Source organism: Coturnix japonica, chromosome 6 (assembly GCF_001577835.2).
Source record: "Coturnix japonica isolate 7356 chromosome 6, Coturnix japonica 2.1, whole genome shotgun sequence".
NCBI lineage: Eukaryota > Metazoa > Chordata > Aves > Galliformes > Phasianidae > Coturnix > Coturnix japonica.
In genome coordinates this window covers 763,229-790,687 of record NC_029521.1, presented here as the reverse complement: position 1 = coordinate 790,687, position 27,459 = coordinate 763,229, and the positions used below count along the sequence as shown (strand labels likewise).

The window sequence follows — 27,459 nt, the reverse complement described above, 5'->3', positions numbered from 1 at the left end:
CTTTTTTCTTTTCTTTCTTCTTGTAAAGAGAGATTAAAAGCATTATTATGAATTATACTTCTCCCTCACCCTGAGATTTCTGCCTGGGATTATTTCTCCAGGCTCTGAGTGAAGATCAGGGACCACAAAAAGGGCTCTTCCCCCCAAGGGTGAGTTCCTAATGTGCTATGCCTGTAAGGCTTCAGTACTTCCCATCCCTCTGTTAGACACAGCCCAACCCAGACAGCTAAGCTGGACTTGAATATCTCAAACTTGGGGGTATTAAATTCTTGGTATTCCGATGTCCTGATGTCAGTTGAGTTGAACTTTTGTATCACTCAATACGAAAGGACCGCTAATCTATCTAAAATACACTGCTTTTATGTAGAGAGAGATGACAGTTTTAAGTTACGTACTATCTGTGGTAATTTGGAACCAGAAGAAATTAAATAATACAATTATTCGCCTCATGTGACTTACAGTTTTAAAGCACAATGAAAGTTACAGCATAGAAACAGATAACCTATTACCCCAGGACTTCATCTTTAGCATCCATGACATTAAGCAAGAAATATCATTGAAGAGAAAATCCTGCATGTGGATGAATAAGGAGAAACCTTTTTTTCTGCAAATATTCCCTCAAAAACCTCAGCTCTGTGATAAAGCAGTGGGATTCATTAATTTAGCACGCATTCGTAATTGCCTAACCACAGTCCTCTCTCCAAGGACTAATACTAGAGCTCCAAACCTCAAAGCATCTTCAAGTGGTGACTTTTTTTCTAGTCATAACATGCCACAAATATATTTCCTTAGCTTCAATGCACACAACATTTTTGTACCTACTGCATATAGGTAAGTCACTCTAAAAGTAATGCCTCCTATTTATGTCCACAGAAACTACAACAGATACAAAAAGCAGAGTAACACTATTTGATAGAGCGAGTTCTCAGCTATAAATCATCCTTTTTTCAACATAGTCCCCACCATAAGCTGCATATTTTCACCTGTGATGAGCAAGAGCCTGCATACCACACTTACATAACTCTACCTGAGAGGAGGTGACCCACTGTCACTGTTACCACCACTGAAACACACCACCTGCTGCCTCACTGTGCTCACATCCACTGCTTGGTCCCCACAAACACTCAGCAAGCTCCTATGTCACTGGGTGCCATTGTTTCCACATAGAGGAACAGAATGACACACCCTTGCTTCATCTGCAGTTCCATGTCAGATGCCATTCTGTCAGACTGCCCCTCTGCTGCCATCTGTCACACAGCAACAACACGGAACGGCATTTTGTCAGCAAGGTTCAACCTCTCCTACTATCCCACTGACAACTGATTTTCATTACATGGGCCAAAATAATAGAATACCTTTAGAGCATCCTCATATTTACATACACACTGCAAGAGTACACAGGTATTGCCACTAACTTACAGTAAAAATCACTTTAAAATGTAAATGTTCTTCCCCTGTCAATGCTAAGTACCACAGAGAAGTTAAGTGCAAGACATAACTCAAGTATAGAGGTGTGTACAATATGTATGGCATAGATAAATCATAAGATTTTAAATGAGGAGATACCGCTGGATCAGCCGGTCTGACATAGTTTAATCAATTTATACTTTAAGAGAGACCAGGACCTCACATTTAGCTCAGTAATATCTCCCAGAAAGCATCTACTTCTTCCCTGGACTGTTTTAGCAGAAATTCATATTCATTATACTAATCTATTCCACTCACATTTAAAAAGCACAAAATACAAGATGCAAAAAGCAACATTTTTTAAACCATGAAGAGCTATTTGCATGAAAAACTCTAGTTTACTTTCACCATGGCTGGCAATTTCTGTGTACTTTTTCTAAGCAGGTGAATAAAATGCATCATAAGCGACTATGAAGGAACACTCCAAAGACACGTTTTTTGACATTTTTACCTAGATTTAACAGAAACCTTATCCTGAAGGGTCAGGCTGGACAGGGAACATGCAGTTCCTGGCCTGTTTGAAGTTCACAAACAAAACAGTTCCTAAACCAAGAATTATCTATGGAAGTTACTCAACTAGCAAAGAGAATAAACATATTACATTCAGGTCATTTCAAACTAACTACAGATGACTGTCAACAACAAGAACAAAAAATAAATAAATTATAAATTTGTTTTCAAAAACTTCTTGACAAGTAGACATTTTTTCCTTCAAAACAGAATGTGAACCACAACATTATTTAGAATCCATACCTTGGGAAATATCTGATGCCATGAATAGATACAGCAGATGATCAGCAAGCTCTCATCGAAACCAAAACCCTCATCTTGCTCAAAACCAGAACTCAGATGAAAACCCAGCAGGCCTAGCCACGTAGGCCAGGAAACAGTAATTGCATTTATTATTTAAGGGAAGGGATAGCAAAGTGATGAGTGTGTCTTGCAGCAGGTACCTGCAGCCCCAAGGGAGGAGGCAATGTGTCCTACAGCCCTCTGGCACAAAGTCTTTACCTCAGCAAATGCACCACTTTGTATCACTGACATATGTGAGCAGTCTGAAAGAAGTCTGTTGGGGAAACAGTCACTGCAAGTCCTCCTGTTTTTCTGATACCTTAAATATTTTATTTTAGTCCCTAACTAAAATGTATTCATGATGAGCAAGATAAAGCAAATTCTTAAACACTCAGTCTGTCTCTTCTTTTTGGATAAGCACTCCCTGACTTAAAACACATGAGAGAAGCTAATCACCACTTCCCTGGATGGCTCTTTAAAATCTTTAAAATGATGTCTTGTTAACACAATACTACATGTGCAGACAGTGATAGGACAAGGGGGAATGGCTTTAAACTAAAAGAGGGGAGACTTAGATTGGATGTTAGGAGGAAATTCTTTACTCAGAGGGTGGTGAGGCACTGGCACACGCTGCCCAGGGAAGCTGTGGATGCCCCATCACTGTAGGTGTTCAAGGCCAGGCTGGGCAAGGCCTTGGGCAATCTGATCTGATGGGTGGCCACCCTGCCCAAAGCACGGAGTTGGAATTTGATCACCATTAAGGTCCCTACCAACACCAGCCATTCTGTGATTCTAAGATAATTCTTCTGTTTTCCAGCAGAACTAGAACACGTAACTTGTACTATCTGCTTGTGTCTGTTCCAGTCCTTTCACTACTAACTTATGACACCATTTGGGCAATTTCAACATAATTTTACAGAGTTAAGACATCTGATTCATTAATCATTAGTAGGCAACTGTATCAAGTAGAGACTGTTACTTACCTTCTGGTGGGGAGTCAGTTTCATCTCAACATGTATTTGTCCTGCAAGTCAGGAGCCAGCCAAGCATCTCCCTGTGTCCATTTAGCAGATATTGAGCATGTCAGCTGCGAGACAAAGCAAGAAGAAGGATTAAAAGAATATCAAGTACAAGCTCATAGGAAATCATATTCTAGTAGGTTAGATATCTTATTTGTAAATTTCTTATATAACTCTCCCTTAGCAATTAGTCTGAATTAATTTTGGCAGTTTTATACCAATATTTTGTTCCTCTTCCTGGACTTTTTGCAAAAGTGCCTTCTAGATAATGTTCTGCAGCACCATAAACACATTTTCTTATGGCTTGTTCCAGTCCTATAATGAAGGTCAGTCATCAGTAATGAAAACAGAGAATTCAATAGGTAGAGTTTGGTAGAAGTAAGAAAAAAGATAGGTACTGGCAGAAAAAGCTGTACAGAAACTGTCCATTGCTCCCCCCTTCAGTTCTTTAGCTCCTTCCAGTCTGCCAGCCTTGTCACCCACTGCCAAGGCTTGATAACATTTTATGAGGTGTCCTTCAACCCTTTTCTGTAACAACCTCGTGGTTAGTTTTGCTGGTCTGCCCTTAATTGGTACCATATTTCAACACATCCAAAGAGGGTAATGTTTCATCACACAATGAAATAAAATGACTGAATCTCCCTCCTCTATTTAAGCAACACCTTGATTTCTCTGGAGCACTTCCTCACTCAGAGCAAGAGGGAAGCAAGGGGCCACGACGTGAATAAAAACTTGCTTTCTCTCTTCTTTACTACTTCTTTAAATCTCATTTTTATTTTTGTAATTCTCCCTTTTCCTCAGGTTATTTAAGATGACAGCAGCCTCCTCTCATGCACGCCACAGAACTAAAACTATTTTCAGAAGCAGCAGACTCAAGGAGTGAGAAATAACATCTATAAAACTTGTCCAGTTGGGTTACCTGATCTGTGTAATACTTCAAGACATCTATTATTACAGACTTGCTGGACTTCCTCACTCTCCTTGAACATTACCTGCTTGCTATCTTTTTTTCTTGATAAGAAAAGCAACAGTATAGCTTCAGCAGGGTTTTTTCTTTCCCCCTTCAGATGTGTATCCTTATAGATTGTACTTTGTGATCCTCTCGACTCAGAAGTGTTACCTAAGTAAATGCTATTGAATCTTGTAGCTACAATGCTACTCCCCTACCATATGTATTTTCTGCACAGATCACGGCCCTTTTCTCGCTTCTCGCACAAAAGCATGCTGAGAATGAATGCATGGAAGGGCCATGACATCTCCCTTAGCAGGTATTGTGTTCCCTTTCTTTTAGTCCATGGAAGGCTACGACAACCTCAGCTAACAAAGGACAGAGAGAAAATGCATTAGAGAATAAAGTGACAATGCAGCAAATAGAACTCACATGTGAGAAGAAGGACGTATTGCAGCAGGAAGGCGACAGCTCTGTGTGAAGCCTGAGGTCAGTGTGCGTGGCCATAAAGGCACCTGCTGGCTTTCTGACCCACCTACCAGAGACACTGAGAGGAACAGAGGGGGCAGAGGAATCTCCCTGTGTCTGGTTTCAGTGCACCAGCATGTGGGTGGCAAGAAGCTGAGCAGGCTAAAGAGGCTAACTAGCCTAAATACACACTTCTGTGAGTCTTGTCAGGAAAGAAAAATGCTCACAACCATGACGTGTTGATCCCCTGAATCGCTAAGCAAAAAACAAACTAAAAACCCAGGTGGTTCTATCTCAGTTCAGTACGTCCACATTCATTTGCTTGCATTGCTATCACTTAGATGAATTTTTCCTCAAAAAATAAATCACAGTGTTAGGAAAAACTGTTAGCTCTGCAGCTGCAATAAGGCAATGAATGAGACAGGACAGAGCCCTTGCAGATGTTCAGACCACCTGCACTTGCCTCAGTCATGTTTTGTTGTGGAGGTAACAACATGCAGGACGTAGCTTTGTGTCCCTACTGACAAGGTTATTTCAGATATAAAATCCTGGAAGGAAGACAAGAGACCAGGGAAAGTGGGAAGGAAATAGAAAACACCATCTGACAACACATCTCTAGTCCATGACAGGACATGCAAAGGTTGTGATTGCCACCACCATGGCAATAGTACCTTGGAAACTGACCCCTGGGTTGTTCTTGTAACCTGGTGGAGGGGAGGTCATCATGCCTGCAGTATTTAGTCATTGATTTGGTTTTGTTTTGCAGCCTTCTCTCCAAGAAGGCATGAATTTATTTGGGCACATGTTTTTATGCACTCTGATAGGAAAAGAAGTTGTCCTGCATCTGTCCTGCTGGTTAGGTTCAAAGACTACCAGAGGAGCTGGCAGTGAATTATGGATGTCTAGCGTAATTAGAGAAGCCAGATTTCTTTTGCAAGTCATAATAAAACTAGTTAATAAAGGATATAAGAATGTTTCTCTCTAAAATGTATGTATGTCACTTCTATACTTAGAGCCAAATTGTCATGAGTTTCATATATTCTTTTATCTACTACTATGAGGCTGATGAGCCTTTTAATGCAAACTTTTCTCATTAGCACACTGATTTCTCAATCATTCTCCTCCTGGCTAATTAAATGGTCGAAAATATTCCATTGCTGTTTAACCAACCAAAAGCACTTTATTAGAAACCACTCCCCTACCAAGAAGTTTCACCAAACCTAAAAATGAGCTTTTGTTAGGAACTTTTCTGGTTATTGATGAAATTCCATTTTAATTCCCACCCTGTCTCCCCCATCCGAGGATGCTGGACTTCTCAGATTCTGGATCTCAGAGCAGTTTAATGGAGAGATATGGGAGTAGTGTTAGAAGCACAAATACGAGAGTATCCTGAAGGACCAAAAAGAGGTGCCAGGCAGCCCTGAGCAGCAGACAGCAGAGGAAAGCCAGGCTGGGTCTTCCTGTAGCTCTCAGGTGCAGCTGTATTTTTAGGTATAAGTTGTATGGCATTTCTTTCAAGGTATTTTTCAGGTCCTCAAACTATTGAGTAGCTGCTCAGTGAAAGCCAAAGTTCATGACAGTTTCTCATTCACAAGCCCAAAGCAGAAGCAAGCAGAAATCACCTGGCACACTGCAGAGAAAGCAGATTCTGCTCCATGGTCAGTTAAATGAGAGCAGCTCACCATTTCCTGAGTGGTTAGGAACAACGAATATGAATTGATACCACGCTCAGATAAAAAAAATACTAGGTCATTCACTTTTGGTTTCATTTTGTGATGCTTTCCTATGACAGAGATGACTACAGCATAAGGGGAAAAATCAGAATGATTGTACTAACAAGATATTCAGGTGTTTGGTCTATTAATTAAAAGGTAACAGTGGTTACTAAAACAAATGCACTTTCAATTATTGTCCAAAATTAAAGTGCTTTCTTAGATGTTTTTGTGTTATAACTCTTACTGCTTATACACGTTAGATAAAATGAATAGGAGGAAAACTGGTTGATACATTCTATGGCAGCCATTAAATACCATTGAATTCTCTACAATCCTTTAGAAAACCAGAAAAATACCAGTAAAGTATATTTCAGTAGTGATTAGAGTGATTAGGTGATCATTAGAGACACTGTACAGATTGACAGCATAAATACACCTGGGATTCTTTAAAACTGAAACTTGACTTCAAATTGTTCTGTATATTAGAAAACTTTGTATATGACAAAGTAGAGGTTAAGGTTACATCAGTTCAGGAGTTCTATTTGTTAGTATTTAGCCACCATGGAATGGAAAATATGGTTTAAATAGTACTATCAAATAATAGGTACTAAAACCAACATGCTAGGAGGGACAAAGCAAACAAATCTTACCCTTTTCTCTCTCAATATGATCAACATTTCAAATACCAGTTATTTGACCTCTTAGGAAATGCACAAAACAGCACCACCGGGGCTTCTTTGTTGGAGCTTATTGTCTTAGGCACCGCAGGCAGACAGAAATGCAGCTATGTGCTTTAATTAGGCCACAACTTGATTAACTTTGCACACTGGGGATCCCTCCCTGCACTGACCAATGCAGTGCAGTGAGCACTCCTTGCACCAGTCCTCTCCCAGCACCTGACCCAGCCATGGGCTGCCCAGGGCTCAGCAGGGAGGTACAGAGGGGCACTGCCCACCTATAACCCAGCAGCCAACAAGCCCTGGCCCCTTCACCTGCTGCATCTCAAGGTACTCCTCTAACACCGCTTTCAAGTCATGCATGCTGGGAAATCCAGCTCATCTGAGGGCTACCTTGCACAGGTAAAGATCTTATACAGCAGCAGGAATACAATCTGATCTCCAGAATAATGCCATCACCGTAGGAAAAGAAAAATGGAGGAAGACATTGTTATCAGTCCCATTTATAAGACCGCTACAGTTATCTTTGCAGCCTGGACTTTCCAAAATTACTGAAATTAATAAAATAAACATCATTTTCTTGTTAAAGGTAATTTAAAATGCACTTGTTTTTGTTTTGTTTTGTGAGTGGAAGGAAATAGCAAAAGATGTAAAATCTCTTTCTCTTCTAGGATCAGACCAGATGTGAGGATGTTTCCAAACAGTGGGGATGGGGAGGGCTGAGAGGGGCTTTGTTTTACACCCAAGTGTTCCACTTTGATTTTCCTTCTGCTGCTGCTTCTTCCTTTCCCTGTCACAGAGTTTTCATTTTTATCCCATTTAAAGTGATACTTGAAGTGCTAGATTTTGCAATGCTAAACCATGTTTGATCTTGCAGGAGTGCTGCCTTCTGCTGCAGTGAAATTCTGAGAAAGCTGCAGCCGTGAAACCCTTCATGTCATCAGGACGATGTCTTCTATCAGAATATCTGAGAAGAGTAATGCTCAGCATGTTCAAATCATCCTTTTATTTGACTGTTCAAACATAACTATAAAAGACTTATATTCAGCACTTCCATCTCATATAGCATCACACTGGCATGGTAACAACAGTAAACAGAGTAATGATCCTCCTCCTGTGATCACAGAGCTCTGCCAAAGCCAACGATTTGAAATGACCATATGCATTCCAAATCAGCAGGTTTTCAAAAGGCATAATAGCAACCAGTGCAGGATGTCAAAACGTGCTTAGCTGCCGTGGCACATTCACAAAAAACAGCATAAGCACTTTGCAATTGATTTGAGACCACAAAAGAAACACATTTTAACATGCTCTGCCGTGTTTCACTCATGAAGGTTACTTTACCTTCCTCCATCACCTCATTCAGATGTGGACAGCCCATATGCCTGCACTGGGACATTTGCTCTCTGAGACCATAGCTTGTGTGTGCGTGCTGAGCCTTACCCACACAGCCCCACACCTGCATTGTGCCATGAGCTCTGCAGCTGCACTGCTGTGGCAGAAGAGCTTTCCCTCTCACGCTCTCCCCTTTCCTTTGTGCAGCCTTTCCTTTACAGTGTTAGCTGCAGAATTTCAGAAGAAGCTGCAGAATCTTCTACAGCAAATACTCTGCAACTGCGCAACCTCCCTGAAAATGCCTGTCTTTTCCATTTCCTTTACTAGAAGCAAAGAATGATGTACTTGGAATACTACATATAATTTAGCCTGAGCAAAATATAGCGTGTACCATGATGTGAGCCTTGATTTGTTTTCTTTGCCAGTCTATTACCTCAATCAGCGTAGCTGGAGAAGGTACAAGAGTAAATCGAGTTGTGGAAATGATCCTTGAATTAAGTTGAGAAGGAAGAGAATTCACAGCGTAGTCATTCGGGCACATAGAAGAAGCTGAATTATTATGCTAGACCTTCCTAATAAACCTCTGTATTAGAAAGGTCTGATTTCTTGTAATTCATTTCAAGAACACATTATTATCTATCAACAGGCAAAACAAACAAACAAAACCCTGTGACTATCTACATTATCTACACTGCAGCTGGATTCTGGAGGGCACTGTGAATAGAAAATGGGTAATCTGACAGACATAATACATGAAAGGAATTAAAGGCAACACCTGGTAGCAAACGTGTATTTTACAGCTACTTTCTGGTCTACTCCCAATAGTGCCATTGTTTGAATTCACAGTTTAAGGAAAAATCCAGAGTTTGCAGCATATCCCATGATGGGAATGTGATTGCTTTTATTGTCCACACCTCATTCCTGTTACCTGCCAGGAACAACGGGACACAGTTTTGTGCACTCACTTGAGTCACTGCTACCAAAACAGGAGGTAACTGTAGGTAAGTTTGGAGGAGGACTAAAGCAGTTCCCATTTAGCTGTAGCATGGCTTGTCCCTAGGGCCATGGAGATCGGGTTTTTACATGGTATCTCTGCTAGATGCAATTGGAAAATGAGGTTTCCAGCTCTGTGTTTTATTTAATATGTACATACACTCACAGGCACATACTTAAGCTCAGGCCAAAAGTAATACTACTAGACAACCCATTTTAACTGCTCACAGAATAACAGGTCAGTTCAGGCAGCACTTCCCTTTCACTCCTGCTGGGATGCTTCTGTGTCAACCTCTAATGCTTCTCTGGGGGACTTTCACCACAAGCCCTTTCACTACATCCACATACCTGCTCCCACGGAGGCCCGGCATGCAAGTGTGCCTCCCTCTCATTCTAACTTTATTATGGATCAAGATCTGAAATCCTGATCACTGCAGAGAAGCAGCAGACAGTACTATCTGACTTAAGTTCCTTCACTTGTCCTAGATTCTATCATACTCCTCCTTTCAAAAGTAGCCTTGTCCCAGAATATTCCCCAGCCACCTCAGCTGCCCCACAGCATCCCTCTGCAGCAAGGAAGTAAGAGTCCTTCTCACCCAAGCACTGCCTGCTGAGCTCAGCCTGAGCAGCCTCCTGCTGCTTAGGAGTGCAAGGGGTCACACTGAACATGCAGAAAGAGCAAAGGCTTCTTTCACAAGGTTCCAAACAGCACCATTTCTACGTGGTTTCTGAGGATGAAGAAGTGCCCTCTCAGATGGTTTGTTTAATGTCACTTGTCGTCAGTTTGGATATTTGACAAAATTTCTTCTCAGAAATAGTGGCAATGCATTGGCACAGGCTGCCCAGGGAGGTGGTGCAGCCACCACCCCTGGAGGTGTTCAGGAAACATGGAGATGTGGTACTTGGGGACATGGTTAGTGGATATGATGGTGATGGGTTGATGGTTGGACTTGAAGACCTCATAGGTCTTTTCCAACCTTCATGATTCTAGAATTCTCTAATTCTATAATTTAGCAGTGTGCTTTGCCACCTCCCAGTGGTTCACAGCTCTGCATGTGTGTCAGGGAGAAGGTGGGTCTGCTGGCTCTTCACTCCCACGGCCGAGTGCCTGCAGAGCACACTGTGGTGTTCTGTACTGAAGATGGCACACAAACTGCTGTGAGAGGAAGGTGAGGAATTAAGTTCCCTTCTAGTCTCCTTGCCTTCTTTCTTCCCTTTTTCTCTCCATTGTCCCTTTTCTTTAGTTGGTTTGCATTAATTTTTCTCTTCCTGAAGTACAAATAACATCATTATTTGTCCATTTCTTTGCCGCTTCTCTGAATAGCAAATTGGTTTCATCAAGAGAAGGACACGTTATGGGTAAGGAAGGCTTGCTTACTTCTAAATAGCCTCCAATGTACACAATTTCTGGTTGGCTCAGCAGGGATGGGGGCTGTAAGTACTACAAAAGCCATCCATTCCCATCTCTCAGGTGCTGCCACAGCCCTCACTCTGCTCCTGGTGCACAGCCAACCCCAGCACTCTGTGCCTTTAAGGAACGTGGCAGGGGACATTTTAAAAGTGTCGTTTGACCTTGTGCAAGAACAAAGGTCAGAGAGGCAAAATGCAATAATTTAAGAGATTTTTCTTTTCAAGGACCATATGCTGTCTCATAAATCTGTACGTACTAATAAGACTCATATATCACCCAGGGTGTGACGTACACGACAGAATTAACTGAAACCTTTTCTTTTAAAAGAGAATCATGCTTTCAGAAGATGCCAGACTCAGAGCACTAGTGAGTGATAACCTCCGTTTGTCTGCGCTACAGAAATTACAGAGGTAGTGGCATGCCTCTCATTACTATTTCATTAAATCCTTTAGCTCTGACCTGTAAGGAACAGCTCTGAAGGTGAATGCTGGGTTTTATCTCCACATCTGTTCTTCATAAATGGGAGCTAGCACAGGGTGCAGCAGGGATGCTGGCAGTGGGAGGAAGGAGGCTGCAAGTCAAGGGCCTGTTATGAGGAGCAGTAGCTGACCAACCTGAGCTGGATGCACCTCAAAATCCTTATACAAGAGCTTGCCCCCCCAATGACCTTTGAATGTCACCACCTTCACAACACGCATATAAGGGGTAGAAAACTTGCTTACATCTAATTGCTCTGGCAACTGTAAATATGTAGGTTTCCTCTTTTTCTCCCTTTAATTGCTGCTGAGATGAATTTGCAGGCAGAATAAAATGGGAGAATGTATTGGCAGTGTAAACTTTGTGCATACTGCCATTTCATTTCACCAGAATCATTTTTTTTCCCCAAGTAAACCTTTCTGAAACTGTTCTTTGAATGAGTCAATTAGAAATATGTAAATACATAACATTCACATTGTATTATACAATGTATTTTGTTTTTATGGTAACAAGTAAAATATACTTCAGCGTAGGTTTTCCACAGATTATTCTGTGGATTGCTCTGTGTGTGTACTAAATGTGTACTGTGCCCCTCCCAAGAGCCTTAAGAAAATGCACCTTATTTTTGTTACTTCTCATACAGAATTCTGTATAATTGAGCACATCTATGCAATTACAGCCCCTTTCTACAGAAGGCATCAATACCACTGTGTTGTTTCAATCACCATAGCAATGCCCATTCTGGAACCCCCGAAAAGTGAAAGACGAGGTTACGACTTCCTACCTGACATAGCGGAGCTGTCAGTCTGAAGTGGTGGGACCTGACCCTGCATCTGCTAACAGCAGATTGGATGCATGTACACTGACAACTCCCATTGATGCCTACGTATTCAAATGGCTACAGAGAGCTATGTGATTTATACGATCAGCCTTTGATTTATTGCCTTTGTGTTAACTACATGCATGTGGCCTGCAACACGGCCTACATCTTTCCAGAGTATTAATAGCAATGATGGCACTGCCCCCACCAACAAGAGAGGGGTCTTTATCATGCAGACAGAGGCACCCAGCAACACCTGAAGCCAACAGTGCAGGTCATGATTCAGTTTGAGGGCAGCACTGCAGACTAAGCACTGGGCTTACGATTTTAAGTGTGAGTGACTATGATACGCAGGTCATCACCAGCATAACCTGGTCAGGATTTGGATTTCAGTAAGTCATAGAGCACAGCTCCATTTATTCAGCCAGTTGGCCACATGTGATTAGTTTAACTACTTATATCTGAAATAGGATTTCAACACAACCACCTTAATAAAAACACCAGGGGCTAAAAGGAGAAACTGGCTCAGGATCTCCTCCTCCACATGGAGGCTGCTGGGAGGACCCAGGTGCAGAAGGCATTCCAAGCAGGCCGGAATAACACTGCCAGGATGGGAACATTCACTTCTTTTGCTAAGAATTTATCGTGAGCATCACATTCTCAGCTCCAGGGTTATCTTTACCTGGAACCCATGATAAATTCAGACTGAATGCAAACAGATGCATTCCTAGTGCTGAAGTTATGAGCCCAGTGTTGAGGCTGCAGACCAAGGCAGTGCTAATGTTGAGTGACAATTCTGAAGGGGACCAGGGCTCTTGGGAGCACTGCTGGCTCTATTCAGTTCTGAGCACCTTCTGCTCCCTCTGAAGGAAAAATGGATTGGGAATACTCAAACCACACTGGACCAACCCTTTCCCTGCAGAGAAGTGTCTCCATACATATCTCAACCTGGGGGTAGCTGTAGGACTTCCTTATGAGGCTTGTTTTCATGTGACTGAGGGAGACAGCTGAGCACCCAATATCTGAAGTTATTAAAATCACAGAACAGCCTGGATAGAAGCCACTGTTAGATACTGCCTAAGAGTTTCAAAAGATACATTTCATTCCCAGAATGATTCATTTTCCTTGAAAAATTAATTCACAACAGTCTCTATTCATTAATTGGAATTATTAGAAAGCTATTATTTCCAGTGGTTCTTCACCTCTCTGCTCAGCCCACCAATCTCATGAGCCCTTTCTAGTTGGGGAAGTTTCCCATCACTTTGGGATCATCACTGATATTTGTCAGGAGTGGATACTCCCAACCTATCCCTTAATCCTATTAAGAATATTTAAGAGAAAAAAACAAACAAACAAAAAAAAACCACCCTTACTACTCCCCTGTTTTCTTTAAGAAGAAATTGTTTTTTCTCCTTTCTTCTGTGGAGGGGATTAAAATAATTGAAAATCCACCACGCACATCTAAGACAATGTGTTCTGTTCATCCACATCTAAATTTGTGATCCAGGCTGGATGGGGCTTTGAGCAACCTGGTCTAGTGGGAGCTGTCCCTGCCTGTCACAGGGGGGCTAGAAAAAGATGATCTTAAAGGTCCCTTCCAACCCAAACCATTCTATGATTCCATGATTCTGTGATCTAAATGGTTCTAAGGGATGCCTGAGTGAGAAGCAGTACTCCCTGGGAAGAAACAACATTGCTGAGCCTGTGGTGTCAAGTTCACAACTGAAGGTAGGAATGTTACTTGACACTAAATGCTTCTTGGCTTATTTTCCTGTGCACAGCTTTGTTTTTCTAAATAACTTAAATACTTGTCTTTTATCTTTCATTTTGATAGAGGAAAACATTGAGGAAGAAGTAGAAGCCAAGGTCCCTCATGGCAAGAAGACACTGAGTTTAGACTGTCCTTTCTCTTTGGATCATGATACAGAGCCCTCAACTCTGCCAGCCCTGTTAGGAAAAGCTGCTGCCATCTGCAGGGAAGCACCATGGCTCTCCTTCCAGCTGACCCCCTCCCAAACCCCTGGTGCTCTTCTGGAGTGCTTTTGTGGTCCCTTCCTACCCCCTAGGTAGGCCTGTGAAGACAGCGAGAACCTTGGCTTTGAAAAGCCATCAGTGATCAGTAAAGAAAAATGAGAGAGGAAGATTTGTTAGCTCTTGTGCTTTGTGTTATCAAGTCATCCTGTCACAGGTTTTTGACCTAAGAAGGAAGCTCTGCAGTCTCCTTTTGTTTTCTTCACACATTGTATCGGTCACTTCCTGAAAGACTAAATAATAAGGCCTGTGTCTGAAAAAGAAAAACCTGAATAATAGAGCAAGCAGACTAAAAGACTGAGCTGTTTTTATCCAGAGATGCATCGCAGGTTGTCATGGCAAGTACCACCAAGTGAGCAGAGGCCAGCACGTGGGCAGACACCTGGGGGGCAAGACAGGGATGAAAGAGGGAAGCCAGAAGCAGGGCTATGCTGCATGGTCCAACAGGAGCCCCCAGGAAGCTCCCCAGAGGACAGCTGTGACCCCAGTACATCCTTGGGTAAGCTGAGCTGCTCTACAAAGAGACTCCTTCCCAGCAAGCCAAATATTCTTGGGCACACGAGCTGTACGGTGTGTACCCAAAAGCAAACAGCAGTGCTTCCGCAAGGTAAGTCTCAACAAATGGAAGCTGCAAGGGTCACCTGAGATTGGAGAGAAACACTTCATGGCATGGAAGGCAGTGAAAGATTTCCATGGGAACAGCAGAAAGGTGATGAATACTATTTCTGTTCGCAGCCACATAGTTGCTCTTTCTCCTTTTTATTTTTTTTCCCCTATATATATATTTTTTCCTTTTACTCTGCCTCTCTTTGCTCCAAAGGCCACTGCCACATTCCTTCTGGCAGATGACCAGTTCACTCCATAGCTTTCAATACTTTGGTGGGAAGTCCAAAAGCTGAGGAAATCTAGCTGTGGGTCTGATGGACATCCACATTACATTTACACTTAGCCTTTAGGAGCACCTGGCTGCCGTGCCATAACAAAATCCTTAACACCAATAACTCAGATGACCAGCTGTGTGCTGCCTATGAGGTGGGCTGGGAAGAGGAGGGGAGCAGTGCACCAGGGACACTGCAGGCACTGGGTTACGTGCTGACGCGTGGGATTTGATTGCCCTCATTATGGCACTCGGTGTAGCTGACTCTGATTATAGCTGTAATATCACAAAGACCTCTGTAAAACCCAGGGTTTGTTCCTGTGATCTCCTGTGGTGGTAAATTATAGTATGAATACACAATGTGGCAGAAAGTAATAATCTTGAGTAATGTAGCTGATTTTATTGCTCTTTAATTTCATTAAGTGTATTCCTGTCAGGCAAGGGACAGTCTTGGAGCTCCTAGGAGCAGATGCTCATGTCCCAAAGCTAGACCTAAATACTCATCATAGAGACAGAGGCCATTTGCACAGTCTGGGCCCAAATGAGGAGTAATGCTGACATTTTTGGTTCTGAATAATTTTTGCTCCAGAACAAACGCATGAAAGAAGACAGGTACAGGCTCATGGTCGGTGCCATTCCTTTCCTTAAAGACTCACACCCAAAGCCAGCAGGGCTCACCTGGTGATCCCTCTGCAGAGTGGGGCAAGCAGGTGTCAGCAGGAGGGCTATGCAGTCAGTTGCCTGCAGGGAGGGTGCCCAAGATTGAGCCCACAGCAGCAGAGACAAGGGAAGCCAAGCAACAGCAGAGAAATGTGGGTTCAAACCAAAATGACAGACTCAGCACTAAAGAGACTGAGGCAGGAAGATGTATTCCCCTCTGCCGACTACTGTGCAAAGAATCCATGAAGACAATGACGCAAGATCTACTGTTTCTTACACTAATGAAAGAAGGTTTGTCTAAGCTCAAATCAAATTATCAAATTACTGATAAACACGTAGGCTCTCTCTTACACACAGAGACAGAAGAGGAGGATCCTCTTTTCATAAAGAGCAGCAAAAGACTTCACTCCCAAAGGTACCTCTGTTTGCTCTGGGCATTGGTAATAGGATTGCACTTTTCATTCTCAGGACATGCAGAAAAGGTTATTGCATGTTATCCAGTGAGGTGAGTCCCAGTGCTGACTAGGCTTACTTCACTCACCAAACAACTCTTCAGTTCACATACAAAGCAGGCTGTGATAAACTCTTTTTTCCCCCTCTTAATTCTATCTTCCAAGTTTACTAAAAACCTCTGAAAGCCTTTGGGAAATATAACCAAAGGTTTGTGATAAAATGATGGAGAAGCAAGCTCACAGATTATTTTTTTAAGACTTATTTCCTGCCTTCTGCAGCAGAGTCTGCATTGCACCAAGAAACACAGAGTTGTGCTGGCAGGGTGAGATACCTCAGCTAAGGAAAGGTAACAGCCCTTCCTGCCCAAAGGCACATTTCAGAGTAGCCAAAGCCGACCCCAGGGCAACTGCAGACACTGTTGGTGCTGGAGTTTCTGATTTTTAATGGCAGACCGTGGTGTGATCAGCACAGAACTGAGAATTCAATCGTCCTTCTGGTGGAGCACGCAGCCACCTCTCTCCATACCTCCATGCTGCCCTTCCTTTCCCTGCCCCAAAAGGCCAGCATCTCTGTCTCATTGCATGGGGCATTTCAGGGACACTGATGCAAGCTGCTGTATATGGTACAATGGGGCAGCAGATGCTGGGGATCACTAAGAGGGGTCAGGAAAATAAGGATATGGAGACAGTTTGCATCAAGTGTTCTTATCCATATCCATGTTCAGAGGCTTGTGGACATACTTGATGAATTATTCACCTGTGATCATCCATTCTCTACTTGGAAGATCCTAGATTAAAAACTGTGATTATGGATAGGCATTAAGGTTATGAGCTATTTTATTTCAGATATGGAGTCATCTTGTACATTTTTATATATCACATAAATATTATATCGGGGTAAAAAAAAGGTACTAAATTTGAATACGGAGGTGACAAAAACTAGTTGATGGAGATTGTGAAATGCTAACACGTATTTTCATCCCATGACCCCAGTGCAAGTTGAATTCTGAAAATAAGACTGGCTTATACAAAACTGGGAGCCTACAAGTATTTGCCATAGGAGCAAAAGGCTTTTACTCAGCTAAGTGATTACAAGATTTCTTTTCCAGAGCTCTTTAATCTAATTCTGATGTGTAATATCCCATTAGTGGGTTCGTAGGGAGTGAAACATTTTAAATATGTAATAACAAATAAATTAGCTTCAGGTTTGACAAGCCATTGACTACACACAAGATAAAGAGTAAGGACTGAGGAGAATGAAAAAAACATTAGCAAAGCCTAAACTCCTTTATATCTAGCTTAGATATTACAGCAGTGCTGGTGAAGGAAAGCAATAATTATAGTGGTTAATTCCCCTTAGAATAATACAGTGTAGTGAACTAACTTCTCACATGTATGCAATATCGCTCTCTACTGGCTGCTGCCTGGAGAGAAGGAAGCAAGCTTATGCACAGAAGCCATCAGGTGGTCTATCAAACCTCCCAGTACCTGTGAGCCGACAAACCGACTCCTTAGAGAACTGATTGCCCAGCAGCATACAGCTGACTTCCCAGAGAGTTCCTGCATTGCCAGCCCTTTAATTACAAAAATTAAATAGAGAACAAAGTAGGTGAAAAATGTTAGGTCTTGAAAAACCTTTCCAGGAAACTTTTGCCTTTCAGTAATAAATACAGTACGGTTCTAATTTCTGCTCCTTGGGTACAAATGTATAATTTATATGAGAACTATGATTGCCATCTGAAGCCTTTGGCATCGTTATTTTAATGCTACAGAAATTACTAGTGTGGAAGAAACCCATGAAAGAAACAGAAGAGGTGATGTAGATCCCAATTCCCTCCAGGTTTGCTGCCCTAAGTCTTTTTTCTCCAATCCCCATAGAATTCCCTGCTGACTTCTTAACTTCAGTTGCCTAAATGTTGTACTATTGAAAACCAGGGAAGGACTGCCCTTCTGGTGTACGTGTGTGCCCTGCACACAAGCTTGTTAGAGATGCACTTGCAATGGAAGGGAGTAAAAGATGAATACTTGCTGTCTTTTTCTGCCACAACTCCAGACACATTCTGTCTTCAGAGCCAAAATGCCAACTGAATCGCAAAGTGTGCTCTCAAAAATGCAGATGAAGCCTGACAACAGTGGCTGTCCTCAGAGAGGCCTGGAGGCTTACAAACCTGTGCCTGACTACAAAAGAGGGAAAAAATTGTATTCTGGGGCACAGGAAAGAGTGGAAGACAGTCGTCAGTTTGAACACTTGCTAACTAATCTGAATTAGTTTCTCATAGGCTCATATACAGGGAATATTGCACAGAGGAAGTCTCTAACTTTACAACTTGCATGGTATCCTTTTCAGAACAGGGACATGCAGGCAGTACTCAGGACACTGACCATGCCTTGCTTTTTCAAGTGACCACTCTTATAAGGGCCTCATGCAGTTCTTGACAGCCTGCTCTCACCTTTTCACCCTTTATAACTTATGGACACCAGCAAACTAATAACATCTTACAAGTCACTCCCCCCTCAAGATCACATATAGGCAATGTTGAGCAGCACAGACCCCAGTGCACATATCCGAGACACCTCTCACGCTTAGTACATAAGCCAACCATACATTCGCACTCTTCCATCCCAACTTTCAAACCTGTTTTTATCCATGAAAGCACCTTCCTTTTCATTCTATGGCACCTTTGTTTTCAAAACCTTGGTTTTGAGTTCTTGCTGAGAAACCTAGCTGAATGCCTTTTAGAAAACCATATAACAGCTGGGCTTTGTGGTGTCTCAGGACTCAGTGGAAATAAGATGAAGGCCCTCAGGGTGAGGCAGGGTGCAGGCACATCATGCCCTGCATCCCTGTGCAGATGGCTGCCTGCAAGGAGGGCAGTGGGGTCTCAGATCAGCACCCTGCAGTGGCAGTTAGAAAACATCCTTACCTTGGTTTTCATGACTATCAATAGCAATGTCTCCTACTGCTGAGAAACAGTTTAAGGACCAGACATGATGTGCCCCCTAAGGTTTAACTAACCTGGCTGCCAAAACACATCCATTCACACAACTCTACTTCAGATTCCTGCAGACGTGAAGGAGTGGAATTAAAGGACCTGGCGGTGCCAAAGAAATGTTCAGAATATTTGCTTGGTGTCTACCAGCACATTTTCTCAGGCATTTAGAGTATTTAAATGTCAAAAGTGAAATGAACACTGATAGCAGTGAAGCACGGCTAAACTCACACTTCTTTTTCTCACTGTTATTTTCATCAATTTAAAGAAAGCAATTGAGAAAAGCCACTCGTTTCCTACCGACTGCATGCCTCAATAGCACACATCTGTCTTTATGAGCTGAACCCAGAACAAAGCTACAATTCCCAACTTGAAATCATCACCAAAAAGCAGAAAGTAAAGATTTTAAAGGATAACGTGAGGGTTAATGCTTCCTGGACACCTCAGAGGGTCCTGATCTTGACTGTGCAGAGGACCAAGGTGACTGTTTTTTGCTGCTTGATTTATTACGGTGTAACTCACCTCTAAGACAGGGAAGGAAATAAAGGGGCTCCTGCAGATGACAGATAGCTGTGGCCTTTCTAAGCAGGGAAGGTTGTCTGTGAGGAAAGAAGACCGAGACAAGATCAAAAGCAAAGGTCTTGTCTCAGGAGACAGAAGAGAGTCGGGCTCTGGGAATGATGCAGCTGGCTCAGAAGGGGACACACAATGTAGCACACAGAAACCGTTGGCTGCCTGAGGAGCTTGCACCTCTCTGTCTTGACACAATGGGCTGATCTGCAGCGTGAGGTGACTGTACCTTATGAGAGCTGAGTAAATGGAAGGACTGCTCAGAATGAAAGTAACCTCACCCACTACAAGGAAAGAAGGACAGAAAGAAAGCATAGGTCTGAAAGCCTGTGGGCTGTCCTGGAAGAACACACTCCATTCACACTTGGTTAGAGGAAAGTCAAGGGAAACTTCAGAACAGGAAAAACACAACTGTGTTCACCTTGTAGAAAGTGAGTTAACTATGCTCCCGATGCCTTGTTTGGAAACAAGAATCCAGAGGCCACAGTTGAAATGATGAGGATGTGGGGCTCCCATCCCCTTTCCCATGTCTGGCAGGTGTGGGCAGCATTGTCTCCTCTAGCGCCCCATGGCCCCAGCCCACCCTGTCCCCCACCTGCTCCACAGCTTCAGCACCCTGGCAGGAGCTCCGCAGTGCCACAGCTCCAGCAGCAAAACGCATGGGAAGCAATTAAAGTTAGCGTGACAGCATTTGTCCCTGTGCCACTGGTCTCTGCTGAGCATAAGCTAAGACTTTTAACAGCAATTTTTTCCACGCAGGTTTTGCATTTAATTATAGAGTGAGGGCACCGTGTGTTCCAAGAGCAATCATCTTACTGACATGTTATTCTGAAGCCAGCCTTCATTCAGCGTGACACATGCTGGTTATGCACTACCAAATAGAGCTATAATGAAGTGAGGCTGAGGAAAAATACGTTGGAATCTGAAGTAATGCCAGCTAAGAAAGCTTATCTCTACCTTATTATTATTATTATATTTAATAAATAATTTTTCATGCCTCCTGAAGAAAGAAACAAGTGAGAGCTTTCTACAGTAGAAATAAAAGCCTTGCATAAAAAATGTGTTTACTGAATTACAAGTACTGAGCTTTCCATTTTCTTGTACAGAAAAAGCAAAAAAAAAAAAAAAAAGAAAAGAAAGAAAAAGTAAAGAAAATCCAGCGGAAACGAATAGAAAGGTTTATAGGTATGGGAACTTAAAGAGTAACAAAGGCCTCTTAGACTGAAGACAAGCATATGCTCCAGGTCACAACTTAGCTCCATGGTGTACATTTTTTGTCACACTTTTAATTTCATGTTTCTTACTATGTTTCTTACATGGCAAAGGTTATATGTTCTAGCTATGCTCATAGACATGCAATCTTTATTAATTCCCATAACACACTTCACATCTGGAAGATACCATCTGCATAGCAACAGTGCCTGTGAAAACCAGCTCCCTAAACTAAATTCCAATGGTATTAACACACAGCAGAATTTTATAGCAAGATCAATGTGACTGTTGCTCAAAAATAAAGTGATTTCATAAACAAATGTGTTGGTCTCTGTACCTGGAAATACGGCTTCTGTGGGCAAAAACTACAGCATAGGATCATAGAAAATCCAACTTCAACCTAACCATACTACCCTAACTAACAACCCTCTAACAATCTGTTTGGAAGCTGATTATGTTCCTGTGAGGACTTGTAATTCAGTGCCAAAATGGTTATAGTCTTAATTAATTGGCAGTCTGTATAGGCCAGCCCTAAAAACAAAAGCATAATGGGATAAACTCCCTCCTCACCCATGCAGGAGGCACCGGCGGCCTACATTCCCACAACCCACAGCTCCACCGTCACATCTGGGAAACAAATTCCTGTAACTCAGATGACCCTGGATCCTTTCACTAACCTTGATTCTGACCTGTTCCTCACATTATTACAAGTCAGCACAGAGCTACTTCACCAGAAGGAGACAAAGCTAACATTCTTTTGCATTAAAACCACAGCAGCCTTCCATCATGATTCCGACATAGATTCTTCTTTACTATTAGCACGACCTGGCACAGCAGGAAAGCCTGCTGACAAAAACATTGCCATGAGGAAAGCTTTAAAAATCATTTACTCTATGCGTGCCTTTGTATCTTCTTTCTTCTATCACTAGTTCTACATGATTACTTCAGCTCTCCAGCATTTCCAAACTCACACGTGATTCACACACTAGGGTTTCCATTCTGGCTACATACACCATCCCTTTGGCAAACCAATTACTTTTACATTTACTATATACACCAGCACTTATTGCTGTCATAATTACAGCAAATTAGTCTTGCCCTTCATTAGAAATGTAGAACCCATTAGAAACTGTATTTTACATGTGTATACATACTGTATTAATGTATCTGTGCGCTATGAGAGCAGTAATAAGCAGAAGGATTACTGCACACAAGTAGCACCATTTCCACATCTGTAGCCACTGCAGACTGTAATAGCGTAACATTTTGGTGGCTTTGTTTTACTAGAGATGACTAAAGGCAGGGAGACAAGGACAGATAAAATTTTGGATACCCATGATATCCCTTCAGACACCTACTGCATATCTCCAGACTGTGTTGCCTTTCCTGTCCTGGCTTTCTCTCTGTATAAAGGATCTTCACCATCATCAGTACTCCAGTATTTAAAGCTTCATTCTATATCACCTGTCAGCTGTACTTTGGGCTCATTGATACTACTCTTGCTGCAGTCCTATCAACTTATGTTAACCAAGCCTTTAATCTCAGGGGCTTTTGGCTCACAGTGAATTCCTGAACCAAGCTCCATTCAGCCTTAAGGCCTGTCCTTGAGCACTGCTGCCTGGGTTCAAGGGAGCCAGAGCATTCCCTGGAGTAGAGTTCAGAGCACGCAAAACAGTCTGGTTCTTAGATAGCATTACTGAAAGTCCTAGGAGGAGGGACTGTGGCAAGCTGGCCAGTACAGCAAGTGGTTGACATGTGCTTATAATCCCAAGTAAAAGACAGTATGAGCTCAAACTCTTTTCCTGATTTTCCTCAAGAGCCTCAGTTATTCAAGACGTCATGTCACCTGCTGCAGAGAACTGTGGAATACATGCTGCTGCTTGCAGTCTAATTAGCTTTATTCTTTTGATGAAAAATGTGTCCAGATATCAGTGTCTGAATGCCTGATTAATTCTTATAGAAGCAGCGAGAATCACAATTACAGTATTTATTCCTAAGAACACAAACAGAACTGGTCATGTAGCACGATCTGGTGAAGCAAACCTCTTTTCTCCCCATGAGCTGCTCCTTGCAGCCACGTATCATAACCAGTCAGCACAGCAGCTGCAATCTCGTTTTCAAGGCTTGCTCGCTCACTTGCTTGGTTAAACATGACTGGCAGCTGCAAATTGAGTTGTTGTTAACTGGTACATCTGAAGAAATAAACTAAAGCATTCTTACTAATTTTGATAACTTATATCCTTCCACATGAGTGAAGAGAAACATAATGAAGGAAAATTCATCTATCAGCAGCTGAATTGAGTAGCCTCGATAGCTTCCAGAATAGAGATAGCTTCATGACACCATGAATAAAACAAAAATTTTTGCTGGAAATGGCACATTCACAGACTGCAAGGTAAATTGAGATAATTCTTTTTCCCCCCTGCAGATATACAGAAAAGGGCTGACAACAATACACAAATCAACCTTCCCCTTCCCCCCGCCCCATCATATTACAATGAAAGAAATCATAATCAAGCATTGCAAAATAAATATCCTTTTCTTCCCTAAAAATTAATCTTAACTTTTGTTGAGCTAAAAGCTTTAGCTCTGAGATTCATTCTGTTCTTTTTCCCTCCCACAGAATATCAGTCACTTAGGGTATTATTCTAAAGTCTTGATTAGAAAAGATGCCTCTGATTCCCACGTTATACTGAGATGATAAGCTTACAGGAGAGTAACAGATAACAGCCACCTCTACTTCTTTCTTCACACCTTCATCCCCGCTACATCCTAAGACCCAATGGGATGTTTCTCTGGGTGACAGAGCACTGGACCAGGCTGTCCAAAGAAGTTGTGGGGTCTTCTTCTATGGAGATATTCAAGACCCATCTGGATGCCTTCCTGTAGGTACCTGCTTCAGCAGAGGGATTGGGCTTGATGACCTCATGAGGTCCCTTCAAACCCATGCAATTCTGTGAAGCAGAAGCAGCTGATGCAGAATCAAGGCTTTGACTACCCCAGCTTTGATTTACTATGTAAAAGTAGGAAAGAAAAGTAGGACAGGCAAAGTCCTTTGTGGGTCACCTCCTTTAGCCTCCCTTATTCCAAGGCGAGATCCACTATTGCATTCCTAAGATTTTTACCTACTCTACACCAGCAGCCCCACAGTGACAGAATTTCACATCCTCAAGATGTTTCCCAAGCTAAGGTTTAAACACCCTGCTCAAAGCATATTTATACATTTAATTTCCTCCACTATTTGTAATCTCTGTGTTGAAACCTCAGAAGATAATTCCCAATGGAAGATGAGAGATCCAGAAACAAGCCAGCTTAAAGCAGGGCACTTTGCAGACTCCTGGACACAACTCGTTTTGTAACTCAGCTTGGGTTATATGCATATAGCTATTATTATTTTTCTTGGGCATTGTATTTAACTTGAAGACAGGTAATCGTTTGCACCTTCCTCCAGCAGGAATCCACAATGTTGACTCCTACTGTGTCCAGCTGGACGTGATTTTCTTCTAGAAACAGCCCTTATTTGAGGTAAAGCATTTGCAAGTGGGTTTTTATAAATGATAGGAGAAGTAGCATGATTTCTATAACTTTCTTTCACACCACAGGAGAACCTGCCCTTCTGACATTTCTAGCTCAGCTGGAAGGAGGAACAATCAGATTTCTTAAGAAAGAAGTTGAGCTCAAGATCTTCAGATGGGGAAAGATTTGAAAAGAGCATCCCATCCCTTGAGCCAGCCTGGCAGCGGACATTATGGAGACTGTCCCATTGACAAGCTCAGAATTCTATTTGCAGGCACAAAAATCCAGCATCACACATGCTGATGATCACAGAATCATAGAATCATTATAGTCAGAAAAGACTCCTAAAATCATTAAGTCCAACCCCAACCCATCACCACGATCTAAACAAGGGAAGAGATTTGATCTATCATAGCCGGACATCTGAAACCTGATTTGGAAGAGCACTTCCTCCAGTGCCATGCCAGCCTCCTGTCCTCTGCTGTGGCTGACCTGAGTTAAACAGGCTGAAGACTGTTAGGTGGAGTTTGGAATATTTCAGGGAAACTGCTCCCTGCAGCCACCCCATCCACATTACTGTCTATTTGCAGGGTATACTTTGAGTTTCCACTGGTCTGAGATACTCCTGTCTCCTAATAAATCCAGTACTAATAAATCCAGCTCTAAACACAACCCTTTCCTGAGTTAACTGCATACCAGTAGGTTTTGTACCATCTCTAGTGTCACGTATCTCACTATTCTAACCTTATTTTGGAAACAGGTTTCCTCCAACACCTACATAAAGCCACAATAAACTCTGCAGCAGGTCCCTGCTATCAGTCAGGCCCACACTGGTACACGATGGGGTAATACACAAATCCAGCCTTAAGAACCACAATGCTGTGACTTAAGGCTGTGTTTGCAAACTCACTGTCATTTAACCTTTTAGGAATGGGCCATAGGGAACGGCTTCTTCTCTTTACGTTAGTGCTTGTCTGGATTACTGCTGCCAGGGTTTCTCTGTGTGCCATGCACCCAGTTAGCAGGGATCAGGCTAACACGAGAGTACCATTCAGCCATAGCCACTGCAGTGCTCGATTGTACAAAGTGAGATGTGGATTGTTGCCCAGTGCCATGTACATTTAATGGCCTAATCAAAGCTTAAAATTACCCTTCCTTGCAGAAAACACATAAGGCCATAAAGCCAGCAAAAACTTCATTTCCCTTATATCCTCCTTATTCCACAAGGAAGTCAAACTTCTTTTTTGCTTGTTAGGCTCATAATTTGGATTGATGACCTCCTGTGTCACATAGGTGCTGGATCATCTGAAGTATCCAAGTACTGATTCAGTGCTCACTGACTTTAGTAGTCTAAAGTGTTGTTCCATCTCTAGCTCAGCAAATAGTATATTATCTCTATAATATCCTTACATTTATATACTAAAAAGAAAAGAAAAAGGTAAGTATAAATGATTCTTTTTCTCTTAAAGCACAGTGTGGGTCTAAACTCGAGTAAGAAGTTTGCCAGCAGCTTGGCTCTTATTCTAAAGTAGCAATCACATGCCTTGTATAGATGCTAAAAATGCAAATTCAGTTATGGCTAGGAAAAAAAACCAAACCTAAAACAAGAGAGCAAAGTATTGCAAAAGAAGCTGAAGTAAAAGAACAAGTAAGCAGACGTAAATTAGAGGACACTTCTGCCTTAGTAACGTCTGCTGGTAGTTCTTTGTGCTTAGGAACTAAAGATGAAACATTTCTCACATGCGCAGATTGGCAATGGGAGCCACGAGAACCCACAATGTGTGAACTGCTTCAGGCACAGCACTACAGAGAGGGGACAGTACTGCAGTACCTACTTCCATGTCATAGAACAAATGGAAGATGCCTCTGAGGATGCTTCTGGAGAAGATTTTGTCATTCCTCATGCTTCCCTCAGAGGCTTCTCCTTTACCCCTTCATGCTGGCCAATATCCCAATGCAATATATCATCTTTTTGGCTGTACCTGACACCATCTTTCAGACAGTACCTGATACACTGAGCATATTAACTGTATTCCTTCTTTCCCCCATCACTCCCCCCCTTCTGATTTTATTTGTTGCTTTGTACCCATGCTTTAAATAAGCCTTCTAATCATCAAAAGAATAATAGCTATTCTGAATTAAACATGAATCCCAGGGATTGGCAGAGCTTTCTTCCCCAACAGGTATACACAAAACAAAAATAAAGCTCAAAAGAAACATCAGGGCTAATTAGACAACAGTGTCACATACACTGACAAAGAGAAACCTGTTGGGTAGCATATGTAAAGTGAGATTCCAATTCATCAAACGACACATTTCTCATCACAAACTGATTTCCATTCCTCCTATCTGGCACCGAAGCAACAGGCCTTGGAATCTTGCTGGTTTTTCTTTTAACTTTACACTGGTTGCATTTCTGGGCAACGTAGAGGTTGATTTTACATTTCTTTCAGCATCCAACCAATCAGTAAAATCAGCATGTCTTCCAAACTAGAGTTAGCTTTATTTTTTTTTTCCTCAGAGGGGCTTGTGAAGTGTAATTAATGTTTGCAGAGCCCTAGAATTTTCTCACAAAGGAAGCGTTATCTTATTGCCAAGTATTTAATACAGGCAGTATTTGTTCTGTCAAAGTTCCCAACTTAAACTTTGGGACAGATTCAGAAAAGGAATATCAACATAGAAAAAAAACTTCAAACTATTACCAACTTCTGATCTGTGCTCACAGGACCCTCAGACACTCAGGACTATCCAGCTCCACAAAGTGCAAAACGCACCAAATATTTCCTTCTGACTTCAGAGTTGTGCAGGCCACAAGAGTCGGCTGCTGAGCCCCCTCTGAGCTGCTCAGCTCAAGCAGGAGGAGCTGTGAGTCCATCGCCCAAAGGGTGGGCAGGCACCCAGAGCAGACTCAGCCTGAAGGACAAAGGCCACACACAACAAACAGAAAGATTATTAGCTTTTCAAAATGCAGTACTCTTATTAAGCAGACACATTCTCAGACTCTAAGCAAAGTTTCACTTGGAATCTG

The 27,459-nt window shown here is 42.3% G+C and overlaps 1 long non-coding RNA gene across 2 annotated transcripts in view; it reads right to left on the bottom strand.

Annotated features, from left to right (window-relative positions):
• LOC107315543 overlaps positions 1-27,459 on the bottom strand; it is a 212,171-nt gene that overhangs the window by 102,211 nt on the left and 82,501 nt on the right. For both annotated transcript variants that reach the window (XR_001555957.2, XR_001555956.2), the window contains exon 3: positions 3,243-3,346. This is a non-coding gene — a long non-coding RNA (uncharacterized LOC107315543). The remainder of the gene's footprint in view (positions 1-3,242; positions 3,347-27,459) is intronic.